Raw genomic sequence first — 19821 nt, 5'->3', positions numbered from 1 at the left:
AGAGAGAGAGAGAGAGAGAGAGAGAGAGAGAGAGAGAGAGAGAGAGTGCAGGCTCCCACCAGCTCCATCCATAAGAAAGCCTACATCAGAAAAAGCAGTCTATGGTGGTAGAAATCAGGACAGTGTCATCTGGGGGGTGAGGGGGACAGATGGCAATGGGGAGAGCAGACAAGATGAAGGGAATAGCTCAGGCATCCTGTCAAGAATCTATCATTGCGCTCACTTTTCCCTGGCCCTATCATACCCTGGGCTTCTGAGGAGACCCACAAAGTGTCACCCTATGCAGATGCCTGAGGCATTGAAACTGCTATGATGCTCCGAAGCTGTTTATTGTCACCACAATGGGAAGAGGCTGTATGAAGGAGAAACAGAAACATAAAAGCAAAGAAGCTCCCATCCCTGGGTTGGGGGCTGCCTCAGATGGTGGAGTGCTTTCTTTGAAAGCCTGAGAGCCTGAGTTCGATCCTGACAGCCTACATAAAAAGCTGACCTTGGCAGTGCAGGCTTTCAATCCCTTTGCAGGGAGTGGAGGCGGAGGTGACATGGAGACAACTTAACTGAATTGTAAAACCCCACACAAGTGGGAGATACTGTCTCAAAAATCAAGGTGGATAGTCTCTGAGGAACAAACCCAAGTTTGATGCCTCTACACACACACACACACACACACACACACACACACACACACACACACACACACACACACACACTCACACTCAAAACCTACATCCCTAAAGATGTTGCTGGCCTATATTCCTGTGGGGGCAAGCTCTGTTTTCAGCATTTGAGGGTATAAAGGTAAATGATGACTTATGGAAATTATTAGAATATGATGTAATTCTTCACAAAGATAGTTTTCAAAATGACCTACATCACGAAAGAATGGTTCTGATTATAAATTTTAGGAAGTTGTAAACCCATGTCTGCATTGGTTCAAGACTGACCATCAGAATGTGTTTGTGTGATAGAAGTGGGTATGTGTGGGGGTCTCAAAAGTAAAGTTGCTAAGGAGGGAGGCTTTCATACAGCCCAGACTGGCCTTGAACTCGCTATGTGGCCGTGTGAGGCCTTGAACCTCTGATCCTCACACTTCTGCTTCTTGAGTGGTAGATAGATGCTCCACATTATGCCCTGCTTTCAAGTTTGACAAGCTATCTTGCTAACATTTGACAGGTAGAAGTCTGGGGCCTGGATAAGTAGAGTGGTCATTCAGGATGCTGGTGAGGACAGATGGAAGTGCAGACAGAACACAGCCCAGGAGGGCACTGAGAGCCATCGGCAGAAGCAGTTCAGGGTGCCCTGGGGGTGAGAGGCCTGTACTCAGCTCAACCTCTGACCCAGGCTGCTCATAATTACAACAACCAAGATCAATGGTGTGAACATTCTCCCAAAATGAGGCAGGAGAAACTAATTAGTTAGAGAAAAAAAGCTGAGATAATGGAGAATGAGGTGTGTGTAAATATTTTTATCTTCTAATCAACTGTGATTAGAGAAGCCTGATGTCTTAGCAGGAGTCTAGGGAGAAGTTCGGCCTTCCTCCCATCCTGGCCATTGCTTAACCAGGGAGCTGACAGCAGGGGAAACAAATCAGGGTTGGTTCATTTTATGGCTCATTAACCAGCATAACAGATACCCATTACTGCTTTTTGGCATTAAGGGGATTTTGAAAATGTATACATCGCTAATGACACTGGAGTTAGTAAGGTCAGAGCGAACATTAATGGAATTCTCTCCGCACAGCCTAAGTGCTCCCATTTCCTCCTCCTGGAAATGAGTGGTGCTATTAAAAGCAGGGCCGAGCCCACACTGTGAGGATCAGCTGCACCCAAAGCTGCCTATCGCAACATTCACCCACGAAGAACTCCTCCTAGAGGGGAGGGGGCAGAGACTGTGTCCCTCCAGGACAGCAAAAGTGACCTCAGGGTCTCAGTGAGAGCTTCGCTTGGTCCTGTCCCCCTCAGTGCCTTCTCCAGGTGGGGAAGGCTCAGCTCACCCCCCTCTGGAAACATTCTCTTGATTTTGGTCCTTCCTAAGGTTGGTGGCATCTGATGCCTTACACAGTTTAAAAATCAATCAGTCACTCACTCACTCAGTCAATCCCCCCGAGGGTTTGTAAGTAAAACTGAACATCAGAGTGGTACTGCAATGGGAGCTGCCAGTGGTGTGGCTGCATGCCTTCCCTCGTTGTATCCCAGCTCTATGCTCAAGACTTTCCTCCCAGACTAATGGACTCCCAGTCTCTGGACTTGGGGAGTCCCATTGTCTCCTTGGATGGGCTGCCAGCCCAGATGGTAAGCCACACATGCTTTCTTCCAATTAGAAATTGAGAGGGACACTCACTGACTAGGGTCTCTTCCCAATGTCAAGATTCACTGCTAGAGTGACATGTGGCTGCACGGTGCATTCTGTCCCCGGGTCCACCTGGTACCTGCCCCAGGACTATTGGGCGGGGCTAGGGTGACTCCCTACACATGGATGCCTGCTTATACCCTCTGCGATGGTAAACTGCATGGCTAGGGGTGAGCCCTGAATTTAGATTCCCAACACTTCATGAATCACATGCAACTCAGGACCAGCCAGAGAAGGCTAACTTTCCCTACTCAGCGAATGGTTTTCTCTGTCCCCAGATCAGGCATACACTCTCCCCACCCCATCCCCACCCTATGGCACCCAGCCACCTCTTCCACTGCAGAGCCCATGATCTTCTGCTTGATGTTGACCTCAACTTCAAACAAACAGCCATTGCAAACATCATTTGAGGGTCTATGTACCACAGTGTGTGCCAGAATTACAAAGAAGGGCTAGGGAGATAGCTCAGTGGGTAAAGTACTTGCTGTGCAAGCATCAGGATCTGACCCCACATAAAAAGCAAGGCATGGTGGTGCATGTGTGCAATCTCAGTGCTGGGGAGATGGAGACAGGCAGATCCCTGGGGCTCACAGGCCAGTCAGTTGAGCCTAAATCAGGGATCTCCAGGTTCACTGACAGCCTCTGTCTCAGAAAATAAGGTGGGCAATGCCCAAGGAATGAATGACACCAGGGTTTGTCATCTGGCTTCCACAAGCATGCATCCTGGGTTTGATCATCAGCATCACATAAACCAGGCGTGGCAGCACATGTCTGTGATTCCATCACCCTAGAGCTAAAGGAATCAGGAGCTCAAGTTCTTCCTAGTCTACATAGTGAATTTGATGCCAAGTCTTGCATAGTTGACAGCTGTTAGCAAAAAAGAAAGAAAGAAAGAAAGAGGAAGGAAGGAAGGAAGGAAGGAAGGAAGGAAGGAAGGAAGGAAGGAAGGAAGGAAAACTCCTAACAGAAAACTGGGGCTGGAGGGATGGCCCAGTGGTTAAGAGCACTGACTGCTCTTCCAGAGGACCTGGTTTTGTTCCCAGCACATGGCAGCTCACAGCCATCTGTAACTCTAGTTCCAAGGGATCTGATGCCCTCTTCTTACCTCCATGAGTACCAGTCATGCATAGGGTACACAGCCATACCCATCAGACAAACACTCATACACACAAAATAAAATATAAAACAAAACAGAAAACCTAAGCATGACTGGAAGAAGTGTTTTCTAAAGCACATGTGTTATACTGACACTGAATCTATCATCAAGCCAATATGATGCTTTTCTGATGAGGTTGCAGAGGGTGGTGTTTTGTTACTTTTTTATTGCTGTGATAAAACACTATGCAGAGCCAACTTAAAGAAGAAAGCTTATTCAGGGCTTATGGTTCCAGAGATAAGAGACTATGATGGGGGATTGGAAGTAACAGGGACTTATGGGGGACATCTCATTCAAACTATCAGACTTCATTCCCTGGCCCCCATAGGTGTGTGGCCATATCATACTATAGAAGTTGGTACCAGAAGTGGGCATTGCTGTGACAGACCTGACCATATAGTTTTCTTTGGAGTATTGTGAAAGACTTCAGGACTTTGGAGTAGAAAAGCAGTTGAACACTGAAAGCATAGCTTATTGGTTATAGGAGTAGAAGCTTGGAAGACAGTAGTGCTGGAATCTAGGTGGAATTGGGAGCCCTGTCTCAAGAGGTTTCATAGAGGAACAATATTAGCAATTGGGCTGGAGATAGTTCTGAGGTATGTTGGCAAAAAATGCAGCTGCTTTCTACCCTTGTCTTAGGAATTTTCCTGGGGCTGAATTTAAAATTAATGGAGTAAAATTTTGGTGAGGGCAACTCCAAGACAGCTTCATATTGATTCTGTTGCACGATTATTAATAATTACCCTTACACAGGTCTACAATGAAAAGGAGTGAGCAGGGAAGAAAGAAATACAAACGTATAGTTTGGAGAGGAAAAGGACACTAGCAAGCTGAATGTCGCAGACAGGTTGTTGTTAAGTGCTCATACTGCTCTTCCAGGGGACCCAAGTTTGATTCCTAACACCCACACCAAGCTGCTTATAGCTTCCTGTAACTCCAGTTCCAGGGTATCTGATGCCTCTAGCCTACAAGGGTACCCATACTCACATGTATATACTCATGATTAAAAATAAAATAAATTAAGATATGGCTAAGGCTATGAGAGGCTGTCATTGTTATGGAGATTAGTGCCATTAAGCAGAGGCCAAATCTGCATCATAATAAAAGGGGGGGTACCTTCAAGGTAAGATCCCACCCAGCTAAGCTTCTAAGGAGCAAAAGGAATTTTCTGCTCCCCCAAAGCAGCCACCAAATAAAAGCTGGTGCTAATGTGGTTCAAGGAGTCCAGAATTCAACCCAAGCCAAACTTGGCAGTGTTGCCCATGTAATGCTGGTTCCAGGGTCCTGAAGAACCTGTGAGTAAATGGGTTATGGAATCTTCCATGAAGAGGAAGATGTTAAAGCCAGGCAATATGTGGCAGGGCAGTCCCAGTGTGTTGGCCCTGAAGGCAAGAGACACTGGGAAGCCATTATATGAAGCTAGGGAAATGAAGCTTAAGTTACATTGGAGAAACCAAGGTGTTGGAGATGCCAGAGCTGTGTGTGGGCTACCTACTAAGGAGACTTGATTGCAGAAAGTGGAACCAGCCCAAGAGAGAGATGTATTTTACAGGCCACAAAGCAAGAGGAGCAGAGCCATCCCTTTGACATCTGATATGGAACTACAAGGTTTGGAGTTTGCTTTTCATGCTTCAGAGGTAATGTCCTTTTGGGCATAATGCACTTGCTGCAGGTGGGATATGCACCTGCTACCGGTTACCAGCCTGTTGCCAACTCCATGGTGATGGGGAGATGCCCTGATCCTGGTACCCACCCATGGGGCATGCCCTGGTAGTATTTTCCCAGGGTAAAATTAAAATGCACATGATGTTTCTAAAATGACTGGAGATGACCACACAGGTATCATCCTATCTAAAACACTGCATTCACCAGTTGGGTAGAGGGAGACAGAGGTGTAGCGCACTTGGCATTGGCAGAAGCTGGAGTTCCATCAGCTACTTTGGAGGAGAAGGTGGAAACCATGAGCAAGGAGGTGACATGGAAAGAGCCCTGGAGAATGTCACACCAACTGTGACACCACCCTCCATGCTTCCTGTGATTGAGACAAAACACTGTTTCTTTTAGCCTCTGCTATTGTGGGCTTGTTTATGCAGCTGAAGCTAATCACAGGGCCACCAAATGATGCTGGCGTGGTGCAGTATGACAGTGCAGTTTCTCAAAAAAGCACCTTCCTTCCCTTGTCGTTATCCCTGCCACACCCCAGCTCCATGGTGCACAGTGACCCCTCAAGCCCCAGGATGCTATGTCAGAGCATCTGAAAGTGTCTCTGCCCACTGCACTCTCAGAGGTAGCTCTCAGGACCCACACAGCCACTGTTTGAGGACCCTTCTTCAAAGCTTGGGGATCAGATGCAAGGGCTGGGACCCTGGGAGCCAATAGCTTGATTCAGTTCTTACCTTTTTTCCTTTTTTTAAGATTTATTTATTTATTTATCATGTATACAGTGTTCTGTCTGCATGTTTGTCTGCATGTCAGAAGAGGGCATCGGATCTCATTGCAGACGGTTGTGAGCCATCATGTGGTTGCTGGGAATTGAACTCAGGACCTCTGGAAGAGCAGTCAGTGCTTTTAACCTCTGAGCCATCTCTCCAGCCCCAGTTCTTACTTTTGTGCTTCCCTCCATTAGCCTGAAGGGGAAAGTTATTGTTACTTCATTGTTTTCAGAGAAATCAACCAGATAACATGGTCAGCATCCAGCGGTGTCCAGAAGCCCCAGGGAGACTGTGCCAGGTCAGGATTCCAGGCCTGCCTTTGGTTTGGTTCTGGCCCTTCCAGGCTGCCTGTTCCACAGAAAGAATGAAGCAGGCAGATAGCTCTGTGACACCCACACAAAACTTCTTAAACTGTTCCTACTTGAGACTCCTTTTCACCTGAGAAGGTGTGTGTGTGTGTGTGTGTGTGTGTGTGTGTGTGTGTGTGTGTGTGTGTACACGAGTGTAGTGTACACGAGTGTACGAGTGTGCACATGTACAGGCATGCAATGTATGCATGCACATGTTCACACTTTGTGTGAGTGTGGTTGTGAACATGCCTGGTGCATGTGTGGAGGTCACCTTGTTTGAGACAAGATTTGTTTTTTGTTTTTTGTTTTTTGTTTTTTTTGTTTGTTTCTCATAAGTCCAGGCTAGCTGGTCTGAAAGCTTTCAGGAATTCTCCTACCCCTCTCTACCTCCCATTCTCTCACAGGAATGCTGGGAATACAGGCACTTGCACTATAAGCTTTTGTGTGGGTTCTGGGGACTCAAACTCAGACCCATTACGTACAACAAGCATTCTACATACTGACCCAACTTTTCAGACTTTGCCTAAGGAATTTTTATGCAACCCTATGTTGTGTGACACTGCTTCTGAGGAGACATAAGCAAACATCTACTCTCCTCAGATAGAGAACTGATGACGGACCAAAGTAACAAGACCTCTAAAATGCAACTTGGTGAAGCAAAGAATTTGTTGGGGTCACTTGCAGGAGTGTGGATGAGAGGTTCCTTACAGGATCAGGGACCACTCAAATGCAGCTGCATCTTAGAAAAACCACTGTACCATGAGAGACAGCTGGAGCTCTGGAGTTCTCTGCATGACTTGCAGTCACTCAACTGGTGAGTAGTCATCTCAGCTGTCCTTACTGTAAAAACCTTGAGGCAGGTGGGGCCTTGTGTATCTGCTAAGAGTCAGGAGTTTCCTGAGACTTGTGATTGTTACTTCCTGAGTCTTAATGAGCATCCCTCTAGGGCAGCAGTTCTCAACCTTCCCAATGCTGTGACACTTTAATACAGTCCCTCATGTTGTGGTGACCCCTCCAACCATAAAGTTACTTCCTTGCTACTTCATGACTGTAATTTTGCTATTGTTATGAATTGTAATGTCAATATCTGATATGTGATTGCCCAAAGGGGTCGCAACCCACAGGTTGAGAACCACTGCTCTTGGGTGGAATGTTTAAGTTCAGAAGAACAGATAGACAACACTTTAGATAGAAAGGTATATATGTATGTAAAACAGGTGCATAAATCAAACATTTATTGATATAAAATTGTAAAGAAATTGACTTTAAAATAATTCATATATACCTATAAAACCTTACAATTTACTAAAGACAAAACCAAATTTACATACCAATGAGACGGTTATGCCTGTTTGCTGAAACCAATCCAGTTAAAAAGTATACTACTTACATTAATGCTTGCATGGTGAGGAATGATGGAAGGAAAGCATAGGAAGTCTTGTTTTCTGTAATTAAATCATTACATGTCTGTAAGAGCAGAGAACATTACATGTACAGTAAAAAACACTACGATTCATAACATACAATAGTCTCAAATCTAGCCAAGGTGTTTGAGGCAGCATCTGTTGCATGTGTGGTATGTGTGACAGCATACACAGTGCATGCTGTCTATCAGCCAAAGCATTGAAGCCTCATGATTGCAACATGGGTGAACACTGTCAGAAGCATGTTGAATTCCTAGAACATTTGATTTTTTTTCAAACAGAGTGTCATATAGCCTGGGCTTCCTTAAATCTTCCTATGTAGCCAAGGATAACCTTGAACTTCTGAACCTCTTGCCTCTATCTCCCAGAGTTGGGATTATAAACATGCACCACCATGCCTGGTTTATGCAGTGCCCTGGAACTCACCATACAGACCAGGCTGGGCTTGAACTCACAGAGATCCACCTGCCCCTGTCTCCTGAGTGCCGGGGTTAAAGGTGTGTGCCACCACACTTGGCTAAGTTTTACCTACTTTGATTTTATGTGTATTTGCCTGCATGTATGTATGTGCAGCACATGTATGCAGTGCACATGGAGGCCATAAGAAGGGATTGAAACCTCTGGAACTGGAGGTACAGATGTGTGTGAGCTAACATGTAGGTGCTGAGAACTGAACCTGGGTCCTCTGCAAGAGCAGCAAGTGCTATTAACATTGAACTATTTCTCCAGCTCGGATTTGAAAGTAATTTGTGATAGTTCCATATTCAGAAATGTTTTAGTCTTGCCAAGTTTTCTATAGCCCCCACATTGAATTCTGCTCCCTAGTGGGATTATGTCCCACAATTTAAGAAATTTGTGGCCTAAAGAGCAACAGGACAGCTGTCATCTAGCCAGGTCTATAAAGGCTTTCCTTACTCCATGTCTCTTGACAGCCCTCTGGGTGGGTATGTTTGATGGTTAATGTCTTAGGGTTTCTATTGCTGTGAAGAGACACCATGACCACAGCAACTCTTATAAAGGAAAACATTTAATTGAGGTGGGGCTTACAGTTCAGAGGTCCAGTCCATTATCACCATGGCAGGGTGCATGGCAGTGTGCAGGCAGACATGGTGCTGCTACATCTTCATCAGAAGGCAACAGAAAGTGGACTGTGACATCGAGAGTAGCTTGAGGCCAGAGACCTCAAATCCCACCCCCACAGTGACAAAGGCCAAACCTACTCCAACAAGGTCACACCTCCAAATAGTGTCACTCCTTATAAGCTTCTGGGGATCAATTGCATTCAAACTACACAGTTAATATTGACCTTCAACAGGATGTATAATCATATACAAAATTAAAAATATAATAACTCTTTAAAGAAATCTGTTTATGCCCTGACACATATGTGGAAACCAGAGAACAACTTTGGGGGTCGGTCCTTGCCTTTCACCTTGTTTGACACAGTCTCTTTGTTGCTCTCCACTGGCCCATTAGCTTCCAGGAAGTCTCTGCCTCTACCATCTCACTATAGGAATGCTGGGATTACAGACAGGTGTGCTACAGTGTCAGTTTTACATGGGTGCTGGGGATTTAACTCAGGTCCTCATGATTGCAAGGCAAGCACTTTACCCACTGAGCCATCTGATTAGGCCCTGGAGATTGTTTGTAAATGGAACACCTTCTCTGCATAATGGTGGTGCTATTTGCAGTGTGACTGCCTTAGTGCTCTTAAGTTTCATTGGCATTTATCATTAACATTTTCTCTATCAGTGACGTAAGTCTCTCCAGCCCACAAAGCACTAAGCCACAGCTTGATTCATGATATCTGCCAACATCTGCAAAGCATGTGCTCCTGTTGGGACTGCTGCCAGAGCTGTTTGTGTCAGAGTGTGGGCCTCTGGACTGCCCGAACAGCCAGCCTCTGCCACTGTCCTCCACAGACCAACTACACAAGTCATAGGGAAAATACAAAAGAAGGGATTTATTCAGTGTGTTGTTATGCTTCGGGAAAGGAACAAACAGATCGATCCCACGGCCCCCAAGTTCATCTTCTAGGTACTGACAGCAGGTTTAGATTTAAATAGAGGGCAAGAGGTACACAGAGCCACGCAGTGTTGTCAAGGTGTCTTGTCTCACCAATCATCACCATCTCGGCTCCAGCCTCCCCTACAGGGTGGTCTGACAAGCTGTCAGAAGTGTGAAGTCCGTTTCCTGGAGACAAGCTGCTTCTCTGACTGACACCAGGCTTCAACCTCATCCTTTGAAATATTTCAATTTCAGAACCCACTTGAACACCCAGGAAAGACTATTATGATATAACAAAAGCTTCTTAAATTATGCTCTCTCCAACACAACCAGACCCTGCTTTCAAATAATAGGTGTTCCCCCAAACAACCCATATAGCCAATCTAAACTTCCTTGGCTCCTCTCATGAACTCCCAAACAGACTCCAGATAAGTTCTCCAGCCAACCAATAACCTAAGGTTCCTACCTATTGCCTATTTTTTTTCAGTGTGATCACTTCCCCTTCCCTAGGATCTCTCCCCTTTTCTCTGGTCTCTTCCCAACTATCAGGGCCATGAACTTAACAGTTTCAAATGTACATCCAAGATAATTTTTTTTTTCAGAACTCCTTAACTTTACCTCTGTCCTCAGTCTATCTTTCCTGACAGGATTTCAAATCAACTACAGACTGCTCTAGCAACGCCAGCCCCAGCCCCAGCCCCAGCCCCAGCCCAGCCCCAGTCCCAGCCCCAGCCCCAGCCCCAGATGTTTCTTTGGAATCTGCATCCTGGCCCAGCCTCTCAGACTACACTTCCCTAGCTTCATAGAGTTCTGCAAAACCTGGACGTCAACTGACACAGCCTTCTGTTCCTGACTTTGACCAGCAACCCAGATTTCCTGGGTCCCTTAACAACACCACAATGTCAGCGGCCAGGTGGTGGTGGCACATGCCTTTAATCCCAGCACTTGAGAGGCAGAGGCAGGTGGATCTCTGTGAGTTTGAGGCCAGCCTGGTCTAAAGCAAGTTCCAGGACTTCAAAGCTACACAGAAAAACCCTGCCTCGGAAAACAAACAAACAAAAAGGAAGCAGTCAGAAAGAAGCCCACTTACTCAACACCCAACAAACAAATAATAAAACAAAAAACAAAAAGGTGGGAATGAAAGGGACTCTAGCCAGCCCAAGCATGGCAAACATGGCTCTGGCAGGCCTTGCCCTTTTCCCACATCCCCACTGCCTTGCTAAAAACCATTAGATTGCATTTCTGAAGCTAGCCACCAAGGTCTATTCTCTTATTTGGCCATTTCCTCCTCCTGAGGCTGACTACCAAGGTCCATCTATCAAAGTATTGAAGCCCATCAATCAAAACCCCCCTTTGGCTGCTCTAATTAACATGCCCAATTACAATCAAACACCCCACCCTAACACAGGCTTTCCCCTTTTACCTTTATAAATTACCATTTGCCTATGGGCCACATCTGTCTCTTCTCTATCCAGGGGCAGTTCTCTGCCACTCCATGACAAATACCCCTTCCCCCTCTTCCTTGTTCCCTTCCTCTTCCCCCTTGCCTTCAGTTCTCCTGTATTTGTCTCTTATTCCCTGCCCTCTGTCCCTCTGTCCTTCTGAGGCAAATACATTTCCTTGTGCTGAGAACTTGGTCTTGGGGTGTCTTGTGCTGAATTCTTGTCCCTTTGTCCTTCTCTTAGGATAAGATTCCTGGGGAATTCCAACTTTTTAGGTCCATTGTTTCAGTGATCTGATAGCCAAAGAGAGGGTTTTGGGTGACAATATCCCTAGGGGGACAGGAGCAAGTGTCTACTTCACATTCAGGAACCAACAACAAGCTAATGTTAAGATACCATCAAAGACCAGTTTGAAGAACGACCAGTTTTATTGGGGTACTTACAAAATATAGGTGAAGGATTACTTCCTGAGTGCATTCTGCCAGGTGACAGGGGCAGGCCAGCATAATACCTGAATCCTTACATTCCTTCCTTTACTTATTATTAAAAAGGTAAGGAGTTAGGCATGGCAGGTTAGGGAATAAGGACATTGAGTTCTCAAGACTATTTCCTGCTGATCTGGGGAGGGTGTTGACCATCTTTGGGAACATGGCACCTGGGGTAGCTGGTTGTTTCATCGAAGTCCTGGCTATATGAATCTCTCTGTCACCTCTTAGACCTGGCAAGATGTTGGCAGAGCAGAGTACAAAGTTAAGTTTGGGAAAAAAATTGTCTTAGGTCCTGGTACTTGAGGTGAAGAGGATCATAAGATGACGGAGGGGTTCCCAAGGGGTCCCAAGATGAGGGAAGGCAGTCCCGGGACCAGGGAAAGGTTGACTAATATTTGGAGCAAATCTGACCTGTTTGGGTGGGTTCAATTCAGCTCCCTGGAACTAACAAGAATTTTTTGAGTTTGTGAAGACATGAACCCTAAAATACCTGTTCCTGAAATCTGTTTTGTGACAATTAGAGCCTTGGCTATTGCTTTAAGCTGGCAAAGCTACCAGTTGTCAAAAGCATCAGAGTTTTCTTTTCTTTCTCTTTTTTTGAGACAGGGTTTCTCTGTGTAGCTTTGGAGCCTATCCTGGCACTCACTCTGGAGACCAGGCTGGCCTCGAACTCACAGAAATCTGCCTGCCTCTGTCTCCCGAGTGCTGGGATTAAAGGCATGCACCACCAATGCCCCACGTGTGCATCAGAGTTCTTGAGAAGGATAAAATTTTACCTGAGTTAATGATTAAAGAGTAACAGAGACTTACTAGCTGGCTGCATGGACAGCCACCCCCAGGTCCTCTACAGTGTTGAGGTCATAGGCTTTAAGGACACCTGCCTTCTGCTGACAGCGTGAGACCTGTGGATTAGGTTCTTTAGGAAGACTCGCCTACTGTTGGCCCAAGCATTGCGGAGAAAGTCGATTCCAGTGTCCTCTTATCCACAGTCCGAAGAGTCCTTTGCAACAATTGAGGTGAAAAGCAGGATTGTTTAGTGACTAGCATTACCACTTTTGTGGGTGGAGTTTCTTCAGTGTCCAGTCTTCTTTGGAGGAAATGGGCCAATGCCAGCTGCTGGCCTGTCTCTCTGTTATAGAAAGCCTTTTAATAAAACATTTTAAATGCCATATTCTTTAGATCTCTGAGCATTTGAGGGCTGTCTGTCTGTTTAGTATATTTCAGCAGACAAAATTTATCTTTTTAAGTTACTTGCCTTAAGCACATTGGTGGCTAGGTAAGGCTTTATCCCTGTAATTAATTAATCTGTACTTAGTATGGCTATAATGGCATTAGTGCAGGATCTATCTGGAGAACTGGATTGAAGCTGAGAGGCTGTGGAGGGATGTTTTACTCAAGAGTCCTCCAGCCTGACTGTAACTGGTTTTAACTTAGTAGGTTAGATTTATGCCTGTAAAGGACAAAGAAGCAGAGAAAAATCCCCTTTTGTAATAGAAGCTTAGCCTTTGTAAACAGCTTACAGGAAGGACTGGGTGGCATAAATAATTTGTTAATTTGAAATAGATCTTTATAACCTTAAATTTTTATCATCAATTGAAAGTACATATCAATTTAAAATAAAATTTTATCATCAATTTAAGATAAATGACAGTTTAGAAATATTTGAGACATAGCACAGTTAAATTTAAGTTGCATATAGAGTTAGGTTACATTTTTAAACAGTAGCTACATGTACACATACACACAGATGTATTAAACAGGACTGGGTAAAAGTAAGAAGAACCAGAGTGTGATCTCTGATTTGCACATGGTAGCAAACAGACAGGAGATTTAAAGAGACAGAGTAGACTTAAAACTGCCAGTGACAAGAAATCAGATCCACTGCAGAGGGAACAGGCAAGGTTTTTGTGTGAAATGTGTCCCCTACTGGGCCCTGGAAAGGTACGCCATTACACAAACAAGCCATGCACAACAGAGCCAATGAAAGAAGAAATTAGAGACCAAAAAAAAAAAAAAAAAAAAAGGCAAAAGGTAAATGAATTATGTCTGTCAGCAGGGTTTGCCAGCAGAAGCTGGCTAGACTGTCCCTCTGCCTAGACTGAGGGAAAGGAGTAACCCATAGAGGGGGCAGGCTTAAAGTGGCTGCTTCCATAAACACGTTGCTATCTGACTGAAGTTTAAAAAAAAACTCTCAGAGCATACTGAGCAGATGCTGCCTCAGGCAGCCCACTGTGAGCTGCTGGCATCTGCATAGAGAAGAGTGGAGACATTTGGAACAGGAGCATAAGAGGTCTAGTGAAACAGGACATTCCCAGGTGGAAGGAGGTTCCCGCCCTGAGACAGGCTTAGCCATGATGGGAAGCGATGCCACTGTGGCAGGCGGGAGAGTTTTAGCATGTCGGGAAGAGGAGGGAAACAGACAAGTGAAAAAGAGTAGAGGCCACACTTCCAACTATGGATCACTTGTAGAATGTTGGATGCCAATAAGTAGGCACATGGTTTGACATGGAGGGGGGGGCAGCTTCCATAAGAGATCCAAAGCCTATAATCTCCATCATCCCAGAGACTAAGGGAGGATCAGACACTAGAGGCACAGGCTGATTTTGTGGTTCATTGAGCACAAATCAGGGGGCAGGGCTCCTGGAGCCCTAGAGACACGTAGTCGCCCAGTACTGGGATTTTGAACTGGCCAAAAAGGTGAGAGATTGTCACAGTCCTGATACGAGTCCTAACTCATGGAAGCATGGGTAGAGGTAGAGAGGAAGGGGCAGGCTTACCAGACATGGCAGTGGTGGATGGAAGAATCCAGAGGTCCTTAGTTGGAAAGATGACTGATTTGAAGGTTACAGGGTCCCGGTATATCTCAGACTGCCACAGGCAGGAACAAATGCCAGGAAAACCTGCCAAGTCACATGCACCAATGTTGTTCTTTTGCTCAAGTTAGGATAAAGCTGGAAGGGGGTTCCTGCATGGGAGACCATGGCAGATTCCACGACAGGTGAGGGTGACCGAGGCAGGGAACAAACACACCAGGCAGATAGAGTCTGAGTGAGAAGTTTAATTAGAAAGGGGAGGGAGGGGGAAGGAAAGAGAAAAGAGGTAAAGAGACACAGAGAGAGGACAGAAGAGATGAGGGAGACAGGAAAAGTCCTGTCTGCCTCAGGGGAACATCGGGAAAACAGCTGGAAAAGAGCAGAAAGAGAGGAGAGGTGGAAAGAGCAGAAAGAGAGCAAGAGAATGTAAGTGAGCAGGGTCTGTCTTTTAAAGGGGTCCTTTGCACTTGCATGCAGACTAGCACTCATGGAACCCTGGGCTGACCAGGGTACTGCCTGAGTGCATTCTGCCAGGTGACAGGGGCAGGCCAGCATAATGCCTAAATCCTTACACCAACCATAAAGTTATTTTTGTGGCTACCTCATTAATGTAATTTTGCTACTGTTATGAATCATAATGTAAATCTGATATGCAGGATATCTGATATGTGACTCCACCCCCCAAAGGGATCACTGCTTTAGAAGGTCGTTATACATGCCAGGAGGTTTATAGGACCAGTTACTGGTAAGACACCAGGCCTAGCAGATGGTAAGCCTGTGGTAACCCTTCCTATCAGTGTTGAACAATGGTCATTTAGTTATATTCACAGGATATAACATGCAGATTGTAGCCAGTTTGTAAAACAAAGGTACTCATTTGATAGGGTTTGGGAGGGATGGGGGTGTTGTGAGAGCAGTAGCCACCAGATATTCAAGAATTGATGGGAGAAGCAGTCTTCAGAGCACTGAGCCAACATTACCAAGGAAAGCAGCCCTGCCCCCACACAACAGCAAAGGACAGTGGGTACTTATCTCGGAGGAGTATTGGTACTGGCTTGTGGAGATGGGGGATGTCTGCTCACCTCTGTCTGTGCCTGTGGCCCCAGAATCCCTGCTTTGTTTGATTGGCTCCATCTGCCCTGGTGGCTGTCATGTTGTCATGATGCTGTCTGCTCTAGTGATTGCTGTCTTGTCTCCGAGGCCATCTGCCCTGGTAGCTGTGTTGTCACAATGGCCCTGTCTGCCCTGTCTGGTGACTTCTGTCTTGTGATGATGGCTCTGTTTTGTTTTGGTAGCTATGATTCCCTCTTGGTGTCTTCTCTACCCCTCTCATTAACCTTCCATGGCAAATGTTACAAAACAGCTTTTCTTTATTAAAATCCATCTATCCCAATGCTTTTAGGCAGTGTTAGAAATAAATAGTGGTTTAAAGAATAAACCAGAGACTACAAACAAAATAGAAAATATCTCCCAGTGAAACTTCGCCTAAAAGATGCCACTTTCTAGTCTTCTGTATCACAGTGGATCAAAGCCAACAAGGACTCAGGGACCTGTGTAATGGCATCTAGCCTTGCCAGTGAACTTGTAGTAGTGACCATACCCTTTGGGCGTGGTTTCAGGTGTAGACTTGACCCCTTAAGAAAGAGGAGGAGCTAGCATCTCAGAGAGCATCAGAAGAGCAGAGACTGCGTCTTCTAGAGCAGGAAGGCTGCGGCAGTTATTTACTCCTATCTATGTAAGTTCTTCCCTAATAAAACACCTATTTATCATTTATCTTGGGTCTGGTGAACTCATTTAAACCCCACCTTCAAACCTGCATCAGGGAAGATATATATATATATATATATATATATATATATATTATATATATATATGGCACTCCCAGAAATCAACCAAGAATAGATTGGAAACAAAGAAACAGCCAAGGCAAGGTGGTATATGCCTCAGAGCTCAACATTTGGGAGGCAAGAGGCAGGCCAGTCATCTTTGTGAGCTCCAGCTTAGCCTGGTCTACATGGTGAGACCCTGTGTGTTGTTTTAAATGAGAATGGCCCCCATAGGCTCCTGTATTTTCATATTTGGTCCCCGGTTGTTGGAACTGTTTGGGAATGGTTGAGAAGTGTGACCTTTTTGGATGAGGTCGGCACTGTGATTGGGCTGTGAAGTTTCAAAAACTCACACCATTCTCAGTTAGTTCTTTCTCTGCCTTGTGCTTGGATCAGATGTAAGCTCTCAGCTGCTGCTCCAGTGTCACACCTGCCTGCTGCCACGCTCCCCACCATGATGGTCATGGACTCTAACCCTCTGCAACTGTAAGCAAGGCCCCAGTTAAATGCTTTCGTTTATAAGGTGCATTGGTCATGGTCACAACAATAGAAAAGCAATAAAGACACCCTTGTCCCAATAAGTAAATAGTTAAATGGATAAATAAAATAAGATAAAAGCAAAGAAACAAACAAAACTCTGATATTGGGATGTAGATGGATAAAAATAATTTCACCTCTGAGCACGTCTTCCAGCTAGGGAAGAAAACTTTGCATAATTTAGCTAGAGCAGGTCTGAAGGTATGCTGCTGATGGCGTTTTTCTATAGTCCCCAGGTGGACATTTCTCGTGATGGATATGGAGAAGGCCACACTGAGGGTATCTCATCTTTTCTCTCTCTGACCTATGAGCACTTGCCAGCTCCCTAGAATCCAGTGAGGGGCTCCTGGGGTAAAAACTGAGGAAGCTGTCCTTGTGACTGGAGGCCTCCTACATAGGACCAGTGAGTGACTCAGACCTGCTGGGTTACAGATATCCAGCAGACCAGTTAGGACATCAGAGGCACACAAGCTTGACTTCACCCTCTATTTGCAACACAATGGAAACATACTGTATTACAACACTGTCAGAAAACCCAGAATACCATTAATCAGCCAATCAAAATTTAGTATATGGCCATCTTGCTGAATCAGAACCTATACAGTTTTAGACAAATCATCTGTTCCATTAAAAATATTATTAACGTGTCTGTGTGTGATTATTATGTATTTAGGTGCACCGGCCATGACCCGGAAGGGGAGGTCAGAGGACAACTTTCAGGAGTCAGTTGTCTCCTTTGGCCTTAACTTTGGGGGTTTTGAGAACTGAAGTCAGGTTGCCAGGCTTGTGAGGTAAGTGCCTTTACTCACTGGCTACCTATTCCACAATTATTTATTCTATTTTATTTTCTGAGACAGGGTTTCTCTGTGTAGCTTTAGAGCCTGTCCTAGAACTCTGTAGACCAGGCTGGTCTCGAACTCACAGAGACCTGCCTGCCTCTGCCTCTTGAGTGCTAGGATTAAAGCCATGCACCACTACTGCCCGGTGTCCTATTCCACTTTTAAGATGAGAGATAGATAAAACAGAAAATGAAATTGAAAAACCAAATCATGTTGCCCTTCCCAACAGCCCCTGTGGGCCAAATGTAACCCACCTGGTCTAATCCTGCTGGCTCTGTAAAGGGGAAGAGGGTGGGGGCAGAGGGGCAAGAGTCAAATGTGTTCTAACAGACTCACCCCTTCTCTGGACCAGCCCACTCAGGTTTTTGTCCTGCCCAGGGCAGGAGTGACACACCTTCCTTCAACCATGTGTCCATGTGGGCAGGTAGTTCTCTAGGTTGGCTCCTGACCTTGGCCTGCTCAGCCCAGAATTTTTACAGGAAGTCTTCTTGGCCAGTTCAAATGAAAACTCTCCACCATTGACATTTGGTCAGTGCTTCAGTCCCACCCTGGGCACAGCGGGCCACCCGTGTCACCCTCAGAGAGGAGGGATGGATACCCTGATCAACAGACATCCGACCACCGCGGGGCGGTCCTATCCCTCCAGACTCTTTGGTCATGCAGACTACGGCAAGCAAGTAGGTAGCAGAGCTGTGCCCATCCTTCAGTCATTCAGCCAATGAACCCCAGGCTCCAGGAAGAACCAGGTTTGAGGATGGTCAGCAAGATCGTAAACATTTATAGTTATTTTTCACTTCCTTGTTAAAAGTGCAAAACCCTATTCTTGGAACAACAAACCACAAGCGCTTCAAGTAGGATAGGTCCGTGTCCCCACTCACATCTGGGACCACCAACACCTTTGCGCGCCCGCGGAGTTGGGGAGGGAAAAAAACAGAATGGTGACAGCTGGGAGGAAGGCTGTCCTAAACTGGGGTTCAGCGAGCTGAAGAGTGTTTTATTTATTTATTTTTGCTGGCTGTTGGTTGGCCGTGGCGCAGGCGCACAAGGGAGCGGATCTGCCAGCCTGGCTAGGGGCGGCTGACTGTGCCTTTGTGTTGTTGCCTCACTGTGGAGGACAAGTGTTGTTGCCTATTGCTCCAGCCTCCAGAAAGATGGCAGGTTCACGGGCCTGGGCTTTAACCACTCGCAGCTGTAGCCTTGGCAGCAATTACCTGGGATTTCCTGTGCTGAGCGCTGGCAGTGTTTGCTACCGCTACAATGCTACAATCCTGACCAGGCTACCGGGACCTCAGCTGCCCGCATCTTCAAGTTAGCAGCTCAATCTACTTCACTCATAATGATAAAGATCAAACGTAATCAAGAGAGTCGGGGTTGGTGGTACACACCTGCAATCCCAGCATTTGGGCGATGGAGGCAAGGGGATGGAGAATTCAAGCGCCTCCCTCCTCTGAGCTATTTGAGCCTCTGTCTCAAAAATAAACAACAAGAAATCTAGACTACAGAAGGTCACGGGAAAGACAACATTGTTGGGTCTAATATTGAAGCCTAAGTGGATGGTTCTACAAAGTCCTGAAGAGCCAGAATAGTCTGCTGCTTATACAGCCAGTAAGGGAATGTGGCCAGGGTGTTGCCACCAACCCCCGAAACAATCCTTGGGGCCAAAGTGAGAATGTCTTGACATCAGTCAAAGGTCTCTGGGGGTGACTGTGAAGTGTTCACAGCAGCCGATCTGGTATAGGGACAGTCCTACAAGCTGCAGGCAAATGGAGCACTAGAAAAGGGATTGTTAATTAGGGAGTTAAGTCATGAGGGGGTGTGGGGGGGCAGAGTCTTAGCTTACTTAAAGGAAAAATAAACATTAAAAGGGTGGCTAGTGTAAATTAGCAGTGCTTTAACAGTATTTAATGCCACTTTTAGCCAAATACCCTTGGGGAGCGTCAGGTGGTTTTATCTGTCTCAATAGGTGGTGGATTAAATGTCTTTTAATTTCCTGGGCAGTAGCCCAGTGTCCAGTTAGTGTGCTGTCTTTCCTTCTAGATTAGATTTCTCCCTGGGGTGAGTGATTCTACAAGCTGGAACACATTGTGGCTTTATGGCCTTCCTTTGGAGTTATTTGAGCATGCAGTGTAGACCCCAGTCATTCTGTGCAGGTGATGGC

General features: G+C 45.8%; 1 long non-coding RNA gene across 1 annotated transcript in view; it reads right to left on the bottom strand.

The window, feature by feature from the left end:
• Positions 1-12395: 12395 nt before the first annotated feature.
• LOC107978133 overlaps positions 12396-19821 on the bottom strand; it is a 24584-nt gene continuing 17158 nt past the window's right edge. The window contains exons 2-3 of the long non-coding RNA XR_003485008.2: positions 14426-14548; positions 12396-12648 (exon numbers count right to left, since the gene is read on the bottom strand). This is a non-coding gene — a long non-coding RNA (uncharacterized LOC107978133). The remainder of the gene's footprint in view (positions 12649-14425; positions 14549-19821) is intronic.

This window comes from Cricetulus griseus, chromosome 4, assembly GCF_003668045.3.
Source record: "Cricetulus griseus strain 17A/GY chromosome 4, alternate assembly CriGri-PICRH-1.0, whole genome shotgun sequence".
NCBI classification, from domain to species: domain Eukaryota; kingdom Metazoa; phylum Chordata; class Mammalia; order Rodentia; family Cricetidae; genus Cricetulus; species Cricetulus griseus.
The sequence above is the reverse complement of the archived record's forward strand: the minus strand, read 5'-3'. Positions and strand labels throughout refer to the sequence as shown.